This window comes from Trichosurus vulpecula, chromosome 9 (genome assembly GCF_011100635.1).
Source record: "Trichosurus vulpecula isolate mTriVul1 chromosome 9, mTriVul1.pri, whole genome shotgun sequence".
In the NCBI taxonomy this organism is placed as follows: domain Eukaryota; kingdom Metazoa; phylum Chordata; class Mammalia; order Diprotodontia; family Phalangeridae; genus Trichosurus; species Trichosurus vulpecula.
Genome location: NC_050581.1, coordinates 176,018,179 through 176,033,988, shown reverse-complemented (window position 1 = coordinate 176,033,988; position 15,810 = coordinate 176,018,179). Strand labels below are relative to the sequence as shown.

At 45.2% G+C, this 15,810-nt stretch overlaps 1 protein-coding gene across 1 annotated transcript in view; it reads right to left on the bottom strand.

The window, feature by feature from the left end:
• The window catches only part of LRIG1 (leucine rich repeats and immunoglobulin like domains 1), a 131,808-nt gene that overhangs the window by 36,524 nt on the left and 79,474 nt on the right, over positions 1–15,810 (bottom strand). The gene's annotated exons all lie outside the window — the stretch shown is intronic.

The window sequence follows — 15,810 nt, the reverse complement described above, 5'->3', positions numbered from 1 at the left end:
AAAGTGAATATAAAGTTTGGTTTTCAAAATGAACGTGTGACCCCATGATTTTTCCCCACATCACTGCTCAGCAAGCAGATCCTTCCTTGGGTCTTTCAGGAAAAATGCAACTATTCTAACTAGCCATTTATTTACACGGTCCCTTATCTGTTTCACCATCATCATCATCATCATCATCATATTAACCAAGGTTGGGCTGAATTTGCCAAATATTCAGTAGAGCAGGCCACAGGTTATCATAATGTGTAGAACAAAAGTATCAAGCGGGTTAAGACTGGGATTTGGAGAACCTGAGTTCAAGTCCCAACTGAGTTATTTATTATTACACATTGCATAAGGCACTCCTCTCTGGGCCTCAGTTTCCCTCATGTGTAAAAAGAGGGGTTTGGAATAAATGACCACTGAAGCCCCTACTAGTTCTAAATCTATGATCCTACATCAATACACACACATGCACACACGCACACGCATGCATGCACACACACACACACACACACACACACACACACACACACACCCTTCATCACTACACTGTCACCAATGAATGATAACAATGTGTCCTCGTCTAAAGTGTATCTAGAACATGGTTCCCAATATGGGGATTACGACCTATTCTTGCAGGATCACAATTCGATTCACTGAGCAAATTACAGAGAAGCAGAAAGAGACTCAATGAAAAGATCGCTACTAACAATTCACAAGGCACGTGGTTGAGGGCACAGAGAGAGGTCTGTCTTGGCCAGCAGGCCCACCTCTCCTCCAAGGCAGCAACAAGACCTCAGGTCATAAAGAGAGAGGTGCTGAAGCAGAGAAGTCCAGAGAAGATGTGTAGGATCAAAGCTCTGGGGCTTGAAGGGAGCCAGAGAGAGGTCATCCGGCATTGCTTCAACGCCACTGGGAGACAGACACTCATCTGCACAGAAGGATCCCTGTGGGCCACACAGTGACTGAGTTTTCATAGGTAATGTTACCTGTGTTTTACTGTAATCTCATTTATTTTGTTAACTATTTCCCAGTTACATTTTAAGCTGGTTCAGAGGGCCTCAGATGTAGTCCCAGAGAAGGGGTGTGACCATCTAAGATCACACAGATGCTAAGTGGGGAAGCAAAGATCTGAACGCACATCAGTTACAATTCTGACACCCTTAACCCTGAAATTTATAAGGGATGGTCTCTATCTATGGAGGGCTATCCCAAAGCACAGTGGGGCTGCTTCAAGGAGGTAGCAGGTTTTGAGGGGCAGGGGGAATCAAACAGAGATTGGATATTGAATACCCACTGGTTTGGTGATAATTCACAAGGGACTTCTAGGCGGATATGGTTCTGAAGAGGCAGTGTTAGGGAATATTTCCGATTCAAATTTTGTGAATTTACTGATTACCTATCGTGCCGGCCCTACAGTCAGGAAGACTCACCTTCCTGAGTTCAAATCTGGCCTCAGGCGCTTACTAGCCGTGCGACCCTGGGCAAGTCATTACTCTGTTTGCCTCAGTTTCCTCACCTATAAAATGAGCTGAAAGAAATACGGCAAACTGCTCCAGTATCCTTGCCAAGAAAACCCCAAATGGGGTCACAAGTGAAAAAACAAACAAAAAAACAGAACTGAATTCAACTGCCATGCTGGGGAGAATAATATTTTTAAGTCTATGGCAAGGAGACTTACACCAAGCAAACAAATAAAGACTATAGAGATTATAGAGCAAAATGCTACTGGCTGTAAGCAAGTGTCCAAACCAATTATACACATGGAAAACATACATAAGTTCAGGAAAGGCAGAGACTAATGCTGGTTACGATAACTGAGGGGCAGGAAGGCTATACAGAAAAGGTGGGGATTCCAAATGGGCCTTAGGAAGAGAAGGAAGACCGAAGGGCGACCACAAAGGCAAGAATACCCTGACAAGCATAAAGGGTAACGTGACAATGATAAGAGGGTGGCTAGAAGAGATGTGTACTGGGAAATAAATCAGAAAAGGGCAAAGTGAGGTCAGATGATGGAGGGCCTCAGCATGAGATTTAGACCTGACTGGATGGGCACTGGAAAGTACTGGAGAGTACTAACAATTTAAATGGTTTGCCCACAAAGAGTAGCATAAAAATTTCACTCAAACTTTTGATGAGAAAACAAAATAGCCAGCCAAAAAAGGATAACAAACAGCTTAGATGTTGTGTTAGCACTCGAATATCTCTTGTAAGCTGGGCAGGCCATCTGTGAAGTAGTTATGGACTAGTAGACTTAAGAATCTATCCCAATGAGCATATATTTATTACGCATACACTTTGTGCCAGGCACTGCAGACACACAAAGACAAGGAAAGCCATACTAAAAAAATTTAAGTGATTTGCTCGTGGTCAGAAAACCCCAAAGTATCTGAGGTAGGACTGGAACTTGGGGCTTCTCACAACTCCAAAACCAGCACTGTGCCTACTGGCTATATTTATGGAGGTATCCTAGAAAAGCCTGGTGACGGCATGCAGGATGGATTGGGGGTAGAAGGGACATCAGAGATTGAGACACCAGTTAGGATGAGGCAACAGCCACGGTCAACATGACAGGATATAGGGAAATTATGGGGAGAACCAACAATTTAGCCCTTTCTGCCTGCTACAAAACTCATGAAATTGACTCACTAATTCCTAAGCACTTACAAAGCACCTACTATGTGCCAGGCACTGCCATATTTTATTTGAATTTACAGCTTGAAATTTTATGAGTGTCCTTGTAAGTTCTCCGAGGGTAATAATTATATATCTTAGATGTCTATGTGTGGTTCTACCCCTCACAGAGACAGGTGTCACTTTACTGATAAAAATGATGACCACAGAAGCCATATGAGGGTAAAGACCGTCGTCTTGACTCAATATCCCCAGTGTCTTGCAGGTGCTTAACACATTTAATTGAACTGAATTTCTCACCTAAGACAAAAGCCAAGAGAAGGATTTGGGACCAGTGTGTAATCATGTGGCTATTTTTCCCCATTAAAAAAGTTCGAAATGGCCTCACTTTGTTTTCACTTGTTTTATTCCAACTTCCAAGGCCGCAGAAAGTGTTTGCCCCTCTAAGAGCTTGTTTTCCCACAAAAGATTTGTTTGCTTCTTTAATCCCTTTTTCTGGCAAGCCCTCGGGGTTCATAACCACCAAGCCCTGGCTGGGGAGAAGAAAACCAGATGCTCTAGGACACCGGTGAGCGGTCGGGTTCCCTGGTTCTGCAGGCCGAGGCCCCCAGGGCCCCCATCGCTCTCAAGAGCCAATTCTGGACACTTGAGAACCTGCTGACTAATGAAAGCGACTCTGTCCAGGGGGGTCCAAGCTGCTCAATGGGGAGTTTCTGAGTAAACAGTGTCAGAGTCCCTGGCCAATCAAAGCATTCTTGCACACAGAACAAGGAACCCAGGCCGCCTCTTACAAAGTGGCATTTCTTTTAAACAAACACTTGAACAAATCAGATCCAACGGGTATAAACAAGTTACTTCTTTCCCAGAAGTTCTGGGTCTCCTCTTCCTCACTTCTTGTTTTTCATGAGTCTCCCAGGGACCAGAGCTCAAAATCCACGGAGGAAAAGGCACCGTTCCATGTACCTGGGGAACATGAATCATGTGGAGAAAGGTCCTATTTCCCCCATCTTCTCCCTTTCCCTTTTAAAACATGTCCTCTGACCCAAGGGAGACCAACCACTTTTCCCTTGGGTCAGAAAAGCACTTCCAGTTCTTTACAAAAAGCTCCTCTGGGTGTGCAAGTGCGAAAACTGTATCGTAGAAAAGATGAGCTCAGAAACTCTTTTTGGGGTGTGTGTGTGTGTGTGTGTGTGTGTGTGTGTGTGTGTGCAGAGGTATGAAGAATGTAATATAAAGCATTGGAGCTAGCACAGTGCCTGGCACATAGCAGACAATAAATGTTGACTTACTGATTTATTGATTGGTGGGAAAAAGGGGGGGTGTCTAGGTTAGAAGCTTGATTGGCACCAATGAGCTGCCTAATCATGGGCACAACATTCCTGTTCTTGGCTGCAAGTTCTTTAACCTATACAATGGAGGCAGTCTTGCTCATGTTTCCTTTCAGAGCCCTGGTAAAGAGTGTCATTTGTAAGCCTTCCTTAAGATTCTTTATCAAGGTGATGCTCTGTGGTTACTGAACCTGCTCAACACAGGAGTGGGGATGAGGGAAGACAGGCAAAGGGGAGAACATGGGAGCGAAAGAATGCTTCCCCACACCATCTGTGCAAGACGGTGACCGGGGGCATCCAATATTCTCGACTAGATTCATTCAAGTCATTTACTACTCTTGTCTACACACATCATGGGCAAGGGCAGGGCCTGAGGACTCTGCCTCTGTCATTTACCACATTTATGATTTTGGGAAAGTAACCTCCTCTCTGGGCCTCAGTTTCTACATCTGTAAAATGAGGAGGTTGGACTAGATCACTGGGGTCCCTGAAATTTTCTTTAAAAAAACTGTGACAGCTTTATTTCACCACAATTAGTTTCCTTTCTAATTCCGTCTTTTATTTTATATACTTAAACATATTCTGAGAAGGAGATCCATATATTTTACAAGACTGCCAAAAGAGTCCATGACACAAAAAAGGTTAGAGATCCCTAGACTAAATGGACAAAGGTCATTTCTAGCTATAAATCTACACTTCTATCCCCCAAAAGCACGTAACCCTTACCCCAGCCCCAGCCTTTGAGGAAGAGGTGGTCCTCATTTGGTCTTCCAATGTGTCTGTCCTAGCCCCTTCAACTCAGCATACACACACACACATGCTCCAGTCTCCCCTATCCAAAAACAAAATAAGGAAGGACCACTTTCACTAGACCCCTTCCATTATCTGTTCCTCTTCTCTCACCCTTCCCAGCAAATACCTACATACCTCAATTCACTGAAATCCGGTTTGAGTTATTACTCTATGGAGACAGCATTCTCATGACCCAATGAAGGCACTGCCCAAAAAGAACAGTCAATTCCTTAATGAGGGCAATGTTTAAGATGACAATGGTTTTTAGCAGGGAAAAAAATTCACATTTTCAAGTATTCTTTCATAGTTCTGGTGAGCTGTTTCAAGTAGTTTCAAGTCCTTTTCCCATTTATCTTAGCCACTATTTGCTAATTAGCCCTGACCGTTTGGTTCTGCACCTGCTCCTCTTCCAAATCTCTCAGCTCTTTGCTTCTAAAACTGGTATGAAGAGTTTTCAATCCAGTGGCCCAAAGCCAATGCCTTTTTCTTTCCTTATCATTTTCTTTTACCTTTTTTAAAAATAGCATTTGATATTCTTAATAACTACTTCCCATCTCGGGAGACGCTGCCAACCCCACGGTTTTCCTTCCTCACCTCCTCTTCTTAGAATCCTCCTCTTCATTCCAGAATCAACACATGCCATCCTTCCACAATGTCCAATTTTCAACTATATGCAAATATAATTACCCCTAGGACTCAAGTCACTTCTTTTCTATTTGCTGACTAGATAATCCACCTGGATGTCCCATCAGCCTCCTCAAATCAAAATCTTCTTCAGTCCCTTCGCCCATGCTCACCTCTTTCCCTTAACATCCACATCTGCTTGGTGGCATGGTTATCTTCCAAGTGATCAGTGTGATCATTTGAGCTGTATGTACCATCTACCTCTGGACCCTTTGCTCTCTCACACATTCAAGTCTGTTATCACTTCAGTCTCTCTCAAATCGATCAGGATAATGGCACATACTCCTCCTTTTTGGCCTACGTTATTGTAATAGCTTCCTAACTGGACTCTCTACCTCATTCCAAGTTATCACTTTTAACCAATACTCCATGTAACTTTCCTCACCATTCACAGATCTGATCATGCTGTTCTTCTATTTAAAAAGCTTCAACCTCAACCGAGTAATAAAGTAGAAATTCATGATCATGGCACCAACCTACTTCTCCCAATTTTATCTCCTATTGCTCCAATATCCTTGACTTTCCCTAACTCTCTGCCTTTTGGAAGAACCAAAGAACAAGCTGCTCTCTATAATGGACCTGATTTTCACCAAGGAAGATGAGGTTTAGGGCTGGGAGGGAGTCTAACTCCCTTGTTTTACAGGTGAGGAAACAGAAGGCCCAGTGACATTAAGTGACTTGGCCAATGTAGTAAACATCGCAGAGATCCCAGGACCTCTGGCTCCAAATTAACCGTTCTCTCCATTGAACCACACACCCCAACAGAGTCAGCCTGACACCGAAGAGGTCAAACCAGTATACTGGCAATTCTGTTGCTTCCATCCAAAGGAGAGCATTTTTGGCAAACTTTTTATCATTCACCAGCCACTCTTTGTGGCATCAGGAAGCCACTGGTATAATTCCCTTCCCCTCCCTTTTGGTGTCCAGCAAACACAAAGAATCAGATCCGGCCCCCATCAGATTCCAACAGTAACTCTTAGGTCCCACCACAAAAGCCAACTGGTTCCAGCTGGAGACTGTCAAAACTGCTGACTTCCAGAGCTGCGCCATCTCACAGAGCTGAACTTCAAAACAAAACCTTGCCAAGTGACTTCTCCTATACACAGCATGGGATATAAATACGATTTATTCCAAACCCTAGCCGGCTTGATTACATTCTCCATTTCATTCCTTCCTTAGAGGGGTTTTCATTTAGACAACGAAGACTCTGATTAACCCTTCTCATCAGATGGAAACTTTCAACCTTGCACCTGCCCATCCCCTTGGATTGCTCCCCCAAATGCAAACTCTTATAAACACTTTTTTTGATGAGGGTTTTCCAACTAGGAAACGTTGATTTCTACTCGTGTAGAAAAATAAGGCATTATTTTAAAATGGTCAATGACTTATTTGTTAGCGGTGTTGTAGAAAAAATTCTTTGGTTAATAAGAAGGATTGAACTAGCTGGCCTCTGAAGGATCCCCCAACTCTGCAAGCCTTGATCTCTTGGCAGGCCAACGGACTGATGACCGGGGTCAGTTTTCTAGTGTTTGTTTCAAGCTTTTCAAAGCCTCTACAAAGTGTACAGAGCACAATTTTTGGTGTCTAAGAAACTCAATCGATATAAAACAAACGTCCACAATTGCCAGATAAGAACATGCCCTTCTCCTTTTTCCTTGGAGGATCTGGGGGGAGGGGGTGAGCACGGGCTCACATGACAGTGCTAAATCTGTGACCGCCCCAATGTCATAACCATTGTGTAAGGCATACTCTTAAAAGAATCGCCCTAGGGGGCTTAGAATTTAAGAGATTTAGCAAAGTTCACACAGCACAGACCACCATGACTCGATGATGGCCATCTATCTACCAGGCCTTGCTGCCCCATATAGATCCAAAGGCTTCAAATTGTGCCCTGACCTCTTTTGGGGGAGCATCTAACAGAATGCAAGCAGAGGGTCACACGCAGGACACACCAACTTTCTGCCAAGTTTGCCCAAATCTGGATTTCTTGACTCATCCATAAAAAACCCCGCAGTGGGTTTGGCCCCATTAAGCCCATCCCAACCAGCTTCCCATTCATTCTGAGTGATGAATTTTTACAGCTCTGTCCAAGACTTGAAATCAAAGCAAATGAGGTAAATGAAGCTTAGTTCTTATGAACTTACAGGAGGCTGGATGGTGTGGTGGTAAAGACTGTTGATTTACAGAGGCCCCAGGTTTGAACCCTGGCTTAGTCACTTACGACCTGTGCTGACTTTGGGCAACTCGCTGAAACTGAGCATCTAGAGGGAGCTTTACCCATAGCTGGAATCACCCACTTCTTATCTCACCTTTCCTGATAACTCCAGCATCTACTGCCCTCCTCCACAAAAGGCACCTCACCCGGCTCCCCCTAGGGAAATGTCATTGGGCAGCTAGGCAGGAAGACTAGAGTTCACATTCTGCCTCAGACATTCACTTAACCTCTCTCATGCTAAGCTTCCTCTTCTGTAAAATGGCCTAATAGCAGCACACACTTCAGAGGGATTGTGAGGTCCCATGAAACCCCATAAGTAAAGTGCTTTGCAAATCTCAAGTGCCTGCCATCATTATTCCTTTGTATCCCTAATATTAAGCACACTTATTGGCACACAGGTGTTTAAAAATGCCTGTTGACTGACTCTTTGGGAGATGGACTCTGGGCTTCTTTCCAGTTCTGAATCCTACTTCTGTTACACTTCTGATTGGGAAGAAGGGCATTATTACTACTGTTACAGTATCTAATACTACTAATAGAATATTGTTATTTTTATAGAATTATATCTAATATAGGATTATATATCATATAATTACATATTATTAATCATTATTATTAAACAAGCTGTGAGGGCTTTGATAAAAAGATGGACTATATAAATCTGCTGATGTTGTTATCATTTCAAGACCAGACCTCGGTAGGTCCAGGCCTGCTTCTCCATCCCTCCACGGGCCCACCCCCACTCTCTCTATCCAGTCCTGACCACCAGCAGACAGCCTTCATGAGATATAACAGCTAAGGATGGAAAACCCATTAGCTGGTGGCCAGGCCTCTGGTCCCCGCACCTCAGAACTTCTCTGGCCTGGGCCTCAGACAACCACACAAGTTGGCAGTGGGCCAAAATTCAATCACAGCCTTTCTTAGCTTGGTCCAAACCACCAAGGTGGGTGGGGGTTGTGATATGTTGTGATATGCTCGTGGTGGTTGCCATTAAAATCCCTAGGTCACCTCTGAAGGCCCACTGAGGCCCTGGAATGAGGCTTCACAAGAGGACCCAAACCAGCAACAAGGGAATAGGGTGCAAGGCAGGGTTTTGAAGCTACTTCTCGCTGGCACGAGTCAAAGGAACATTTCTGCCTTCCCTTACTGCCAAATACTATCACCTTGTGGGTCCTGCAGTTGGGGTGTTAGTGAGGAAAGACTGGGGAGGGGAGGAGTGTCACATGGCTCTCTTTCCTCCACGGTGTCAATTTACAGTGTTAGCCATTGGGGGGCAGGGGGGGAGGAGGGGACTTCACACAGCTAAACTCTATTAAACCAGCACCTGTTACAGGCAACAAAAATAAAATCTGGCTTCAAAGGCAGGGAGAGCATGCAGGAGAAGCTCTCCCACTTGGCTACATTTTCTGAGTCGATGTTAAATTAGACAGTAAGACAGATGGAGGCATTTGAAACCAACAGTTAAAAATGCTACCCCTTCCCCCTCCCCAAGCAGGGGGCCTTTCAGGAGTGGACAAGATCTGGTGTCACAGAAAAAGGCCAGGGAGAAAGGACTCACTTGATGACGGATTCGTTTTTAAATACGAAACAAAACAAAAGCCACCAGGACCCAAAAGCAGATCAGAGAGAAAACAGTCGCTCCCCTAAAATCGTAGAGCTTAGTCAGCAGCCTGACCTTAACAGGGCTGGGACCCCAGGGTGGGATCCAAAAGGCATAGGCGGCTACTTCTGGTTTTCGCTCACCTCGGGGATCGTCTCAATCTGTGCGTCTGTAAAACAACACAGAAATGCACCCTTCTCTGTGTATCTCACTGTGCTAGCTAGCTCAGGAAGGCCTGAGTTCAAATCCAGCACCAGACATTTCCTAGTTGTGCGACCCTGGGCAAGTCACTTCAACAGCTTGCCTCAGTTTCCTCATGTGTAAAATGGGGATAATAATCACACCTACCACCCAGGGCTGTTGTGGAGACACTATTATCAGCATCATCATGACTATTATCATTATTAAATAAGCATTACGGGTTTTCACGAAAAGATCAACTACAGAAATCTTTGATTATTGCAAGCCCCCCTCGTTCCTCAACCAGGTCAATCAACACTGAAAAGCAAATCTAGCTGCATCATAAAGAGGATGACTAAGACAAACTTCCCCACTATTTTCATCTCCGCCCAAATCGCTGAACACCGAGAGCTCAGGGCAGACTAGCTTCCTTCTGAGCTCAGCTACACAAAGCCCTGCCTGGTCCCCAAGCTCCTATGACCCTCTCTCCCAAAGCTGCCATTTTATACAGGGTATTCCAAAAGTCTTGGCTATTAAAGCTTACCACTGCGCTAAATCTGCTGCAACACCTCGCAAAAATATATACACATATACGTGTACATACACACCCTCTATCTATGCACGTTGTCTGTCTCCTGGCTAGACTGCAGCCTTCTTGAAGACAAGGACTTTTCACTGGTCCCTGCAGACACTTAATAAATGCAAATGCTCCGAGGAGAAAGCCAAGACTCAAACTAGGGCTGTGTCCATCCCCTTGGGAACGGCTGGACAAATGATGCGGTGTTTGAATAGAATGGTAGGATACTATTGGGCTGCAAGAAATGATAAAAGGAGAAGCCTGGGGAGACTTGCATGAACTGATGCACAGTACAGTAGGCCAAGTCAGAACAATTTACACAGTAACACCATGAAGATTAAGAACTCTGATCAACCTAAGGAACCAGCTATTTACCTCTTGAAGGAGATAACAGACTAAGGATACAGATGGAGACATACTTTTTTTTAGTGCTGCCAATGAAGGAATTTATTTTTGCTTGACTACACGTTAATTACAGGGGCTTCTGTTTTTCTATTCCCCATGAGGCAGCTAGGTGACCCCGGAGTTAGGAGGAACTGAGTTCAAATCCAACCTCAGACACTTAATAAAGTCACTTAACCTCTGCTGGCCTCAGTGTCCTCAACTCTAAAGTGGGAATAAGAAGAACACCTCCCTGGCAGGGTAATTTTGAGCATCAAATAAGATATCTGTTAAGTGCTTAGCGCACGGTAGGCACTATATAGATGCTTATTCCCTCCCCTCCCCTAACAAGATAGGGGAGGTGGGAGGGAAAATTCATTTTTTTTTAAAGTGAAAAAATTACTGAAATTGTAAAACCTAGTTCTGTTCTCCCTGAGTCACCTTATTCCTATGTTGTTTTCCTAATGAGGATGGTGGATTTTTCCCCTCATTTCACCCATCTTCTTCCACCAAGTCCCCAAGATGACTAACGGGGTTAGGAATACAATGTGTGTGCCACTGATCACAGCAAGGGTAACCGGCCCTCACTGGGCTCCAGTCCACAGCTTTGGCCTTCTTAGGATGCCAATGCGGCCAACTGAGCTAGCCAAGGTACAAAGAGCTACTCTCTGAACCCAACTGAAAGGCCAAACTTGATGGTGTGAGCAGAAATGGTGATCCAATGGAGGAGGGGGGAGGCATTCTGGTTGTCTTAAGAGCATCCACTGTTCAAGAAATAGACCGTACCAACAGTCCAAGGACAAGGAAAGAAAAAGCCTGAGTAAGAAGTGAGAAAAGTGGCAAAGAAGCCAGCTTTCAAGAGCTTTTCTAGGTCTGGCTGGTCAACAGAATTTTCCTTCCTGAGTGAAAGCATCATCACCATCTCAAAGCAAGCCTTGTGTTCTCTTTAACCAGGAGACTGGGGGTGGGGATCATCTGCTTAAAGAAAACAGTATCGTTTAAGAAAGAAATGGTCTGGTCATTCCTCAGGCAGGAAATGCATTATCTGAACGAGAAGGTCCGTGTGTCTCCCGTTCTCTCTTTCCCCCGCTGGTGAATCACCAGTTCCCTGGGGAATTTTGGCAGATTCTCAGGCTGGCTGCCCATGACGTTCTGGTCGTGTTTATTCAGGTGGGGATCTGATAGAAAACAAGAGCCGAGCTGTGGTGAGATAGAGAGGCCTTGGGAGCCAGGGGCATAGCAAGCCAGGGTCAGCCCCAAGGAAGGCAGGACAAAGGGCAGTCTACCAAGCAGCCTTCCCAGCTCTGAATGTGCGTGGGGCTCCTGACATTTAGAGCTGCATGGGAACTTACCTAACACTACCCACTCCTTTGGCAGACAAGTAAAATGAGACCCAGAGAAACTGATGGGCTTCTCCCAGGTCACACAGGCAGTAGAAGGCCCAGATCTGAACCCAGACAGACTGGCTTTACACCAACCAATGAATAAGGAGTTATTAGGCACCTGCTACATGCCAAGCAGGCAACAGGCTAAGCATTTAGGGATACCATGACCAAGAAATAATAAAAATAAGAATCCCTGAATGTAGGAGCTCACAGTCTATCAGAGCAATAATTCTAGGAAGCACAATGATATTAAGGATTTAGTAAAATAAAACTCTAGGGTAGAAAGATGTGCTGGGCTCGGTACCAAGGTGTGTCCGTCCCAATGGCTGGAGTTCATGATCCCGATCAGCCAATAAGCAATTCTACTCAGCGTGGCTGCTTTCCTCAGTAAGGCAGAATGGAGATCCTCCCATTTTTGAGAGACTGTCAGCACCATGTTTTCTGATTAACAGAGACCCAGAATAAGAGGGTCAAGGGGGTCAACACAGGCCCAGTTTAAATCAACCTTGCTAGCAAGAGGAAGTGTTTTGATTTACATCTGGTTTGCATTCAACACTGAGACATTCGGCTTCCCCCCGTCCAGCGCCCCCTCTCCACACACACCCAGAGACCACACCAGGGGCTGAGCACTGAGTACAAGACAAGGACTGAGCAAAGAAATAATACAGAGTGAGATGGGAAGACAAGCCAGCTGTGGCCAGAGACTCTGCGGGTGGAGTGTTCACTCATGGGAGGCTTTCTAAGGCATCTGACAATGAGTAGATAGCTTTTAACCATCCTGGCTCCCTGGTACCTTCAGCATCAACTATGAAGCCCCCTCTGTCATTTAAAGCTCTTCATAACCCAGGCCCTACATATGTCTGCAGTCTGAATGAACTTAGCTCCCTTCCACTCTGTGAGCCCGCAACACTGGTGTTCACTCTCCCTCTCCTCTCCACCATCTCATCATCCTGCCTTCCTCCAGAGGCACAAATCCCACCTTCGTCATCGGCCTCTCTTTCCCTGGTACACAGAGCTCTTAATGCCCTCATCTATATCTTGCCTATTCTTTCTCCCAATAGAGTGTAAGGTCCCCGAGGGCAGGAGGGGCTTAACGCAGGGCCTGGGACACGCTGAGTACTTCATCGATTCTTGGTGAATTGCTTTCTCATGTCAGCCACAACCCTATCACTACACTGTCCTTAGATGGGCAGGGACAGGAAGGGTCCTCACCTGCATGTGGATGCCAAGGAGAAAAAAACCAAGACATACCAGCTTTAAAAACTGCCAACAACAGGGCTGATCAGAACAACGACAACTACACTGCCAATAAAGAGGATGTTCTGTGATGCTGCTTTAGGGTTTGCGAAGCACTTTACACAGATCATCTCCAACCACCTTGTGAAGTAGGTCCCATCACTACACCCACTGCCCAGACGAGAACTTAAACTTAGGGTCAGGAAATATATTCTCTCCTCTCTTTTGTCTCTTTGTCTCTCTGTCTGTCTGTCTCCTATTTTGCTTCTACTGTCTATGATACAATATGTGTGATTATTATCAAGTTACTGGATCTCTCTCAGCCTCAGTTTCTTCATACATAAAATGGGAATGAATGAAAATCTCTGTTGCGCTCGCCTCACAGGGATTTTGTGAGGCTAATGTCAGATAATGTACGGAAAAGGCTTTGGAAATCTGAAGGCATGGCTGCCAACGTCAGCGATTATTACTGTCCAACAAGCGCCTCCCTCTGACCCAATAATTCCAATGTTGACGATACATCCCCAAAGTATTATTCAAAGCCAAACAAAAATCAGCCACCTGCTCAAAGCCTGTCACAGGAGCATAATGAGGAGTCATGAGGCTGGAAACCACCAAAACATCCAGCAACGAGGGAAGACCTAACTAAGCTGCGGCACACCGAGGCAAGAGAGGACTGACAAGCGTAAGCAATCTCTCTTCCAAGGAACTCTAGAAAGTCCTTTAGGAAATAACGTAAAGCGACCACAGAACTGAAACTGAGGGTAGAGGCAAGCTCGAAGCAGAAGTCAATGAGAATTCGTTAAAATATTAATTATTATTAATAATATTAATTATTGTTATGACAATAAATGCCTACCATTCCTATAATGCTACAAGGATGACAAAAAATCTACTTATTTTATCTCATTTGATCCTTATAATGGCCCTAAGGTCTAGGGAAGGCAAATATACACCATTTACAGATGAGGAAACTGAGGTGGAAGTTAAGTCACCTGTCCAGGATCGCACAGCCAGTATCATCATTTTTGTCCCCACTTCACAGATGAGGAAACGGAAGTTGAGAGGTCAGGTGACTTGCCCAGGGTCAAACAGCTAAATATCCAACACAGGATTCGAACCCAGGTATTCCAAATTCCAAAGTCTGATGCTGCTGTCTGTGCTGTGACGTCTAACTGCTAGGAATCGTGGGCAAAGGCATTCGGACAGGGAGTAAGCGGGAATGACACTTTATACCCTGCAAGTTCATCTGTGTTGCCATTCAATGCTATTTTTAATAAAACATTCCTAAAGGAAGCAAGCAATGAGAAAAAATGACCTACTACCCACCACACCGTCACAAATCAGCAAGTGGCTTCCCCCTCCACATCCCTCACAACGCAATCCATCACAAGGTCTCCCTTCCAATTGGTCGTATCCTACAACAAACAGTGTTTGTGCCTGGGTGTCAATAGATTGCGCCATCTAGGTGGGTTGCATCATCGGCTCCAACCACTGTCAGCCACCAATTACTATCATGGAAACCCAGAGGGCTACCCTGGCTTTTCCTCTAATTACATTCCCTTGACGGAGTGTGTGTGTGCGCGCGCGTGTGTGTGTGTGTGTGTGTGTGTGTGTGTGTGTGTGTGTGTGATGCTCCCTCTGAAGACCCCATTGCTAGCAAGTTAGAAGATCTCACCGCATCACAGCCTCTATCTGCCTCCTGAGCAGGGGGACAGCCATCCAATACAGATGCACTCAGGCAGCACAGAAGCCCAGTTCCGGCAAGCCCATCTGCCACAGGTGGGAGAATCTCCCATCAGTCGGTGGCCAGCCACTGATGAACAGAAATACGACTCCCCAAAATGATTTGGCTGGGCAGCACAGGAAGGACGGTCCCCTCCTCCTCCTCCATCTGCTACCCCGCCTTGGAAATGAGTTCTTCCTGGAGTCCAAGCATCCAAATGGGGGTATGAAAGTCAAGAGAAAACAGGGACACAGATGGCTTCCTAGAGAATCCGTGACATTCCAGGAACACCGAGGCTGCCTTTGCAGCCCCATGGGGGAACTGGTACCTAATTCTTGCTATTAATAGGAGAGAAGCTGCTCGAGTCGTCCTTGGAGCCCCCTGTAGCCCAGGGATAAGGGACGCTTGGGAATGAATCCCAACCCTGGCAAAAATGATGCCCAAGTCTGAAAGTTTCTACTACCAATTAGAGAATCCCAGGTCAGACTGAACGGAATCAACAGCATTTACCAAAACGCTGACAAGCCAGACACAATATCAAACACTGTGGGTACAAAGAATACCCATGAAAAAACAGTCCTAGCCCTCAGGTAGCTGACATTATAATAGGACATGGGGGGAGTGGAGAGACCCTTTATTTACAAAGAATTTCTGCAGATCTTTGGCAAATAAGGACACACACACACACACACACACACACACACACACACACGCCCTCTCTCTAAAACAAGAGAGCAAAGAAGTCTAATTAACGTATCTTCTCAAGGGAATAAAAACTGTTTAAATACACTTGCTTGAGGCAGCTAGGTGGTGCGATGAAGAGACACTGCACCTGGTATCAGGAAGACCCGAGTCCAAATCTGTCCTCAGACATTTACTAGCTGTGTTACTCTAGACAAGTCACTTAACCACAGTCTGCCTCAGTTTCCTCAGGTATTAACTGCAACTGCCTCCCACAGTTGTGTTTTTGTTGCTGAGTTATTTTTAAGTGGTGTCTGACTCTTTGCGACCCCATTTAGAGTTTTCTTGGCAAAGAGACTGGAGAGGTTTACCATTTCCTTCTCCAGCTCACTTTACAGATCAGGAAACT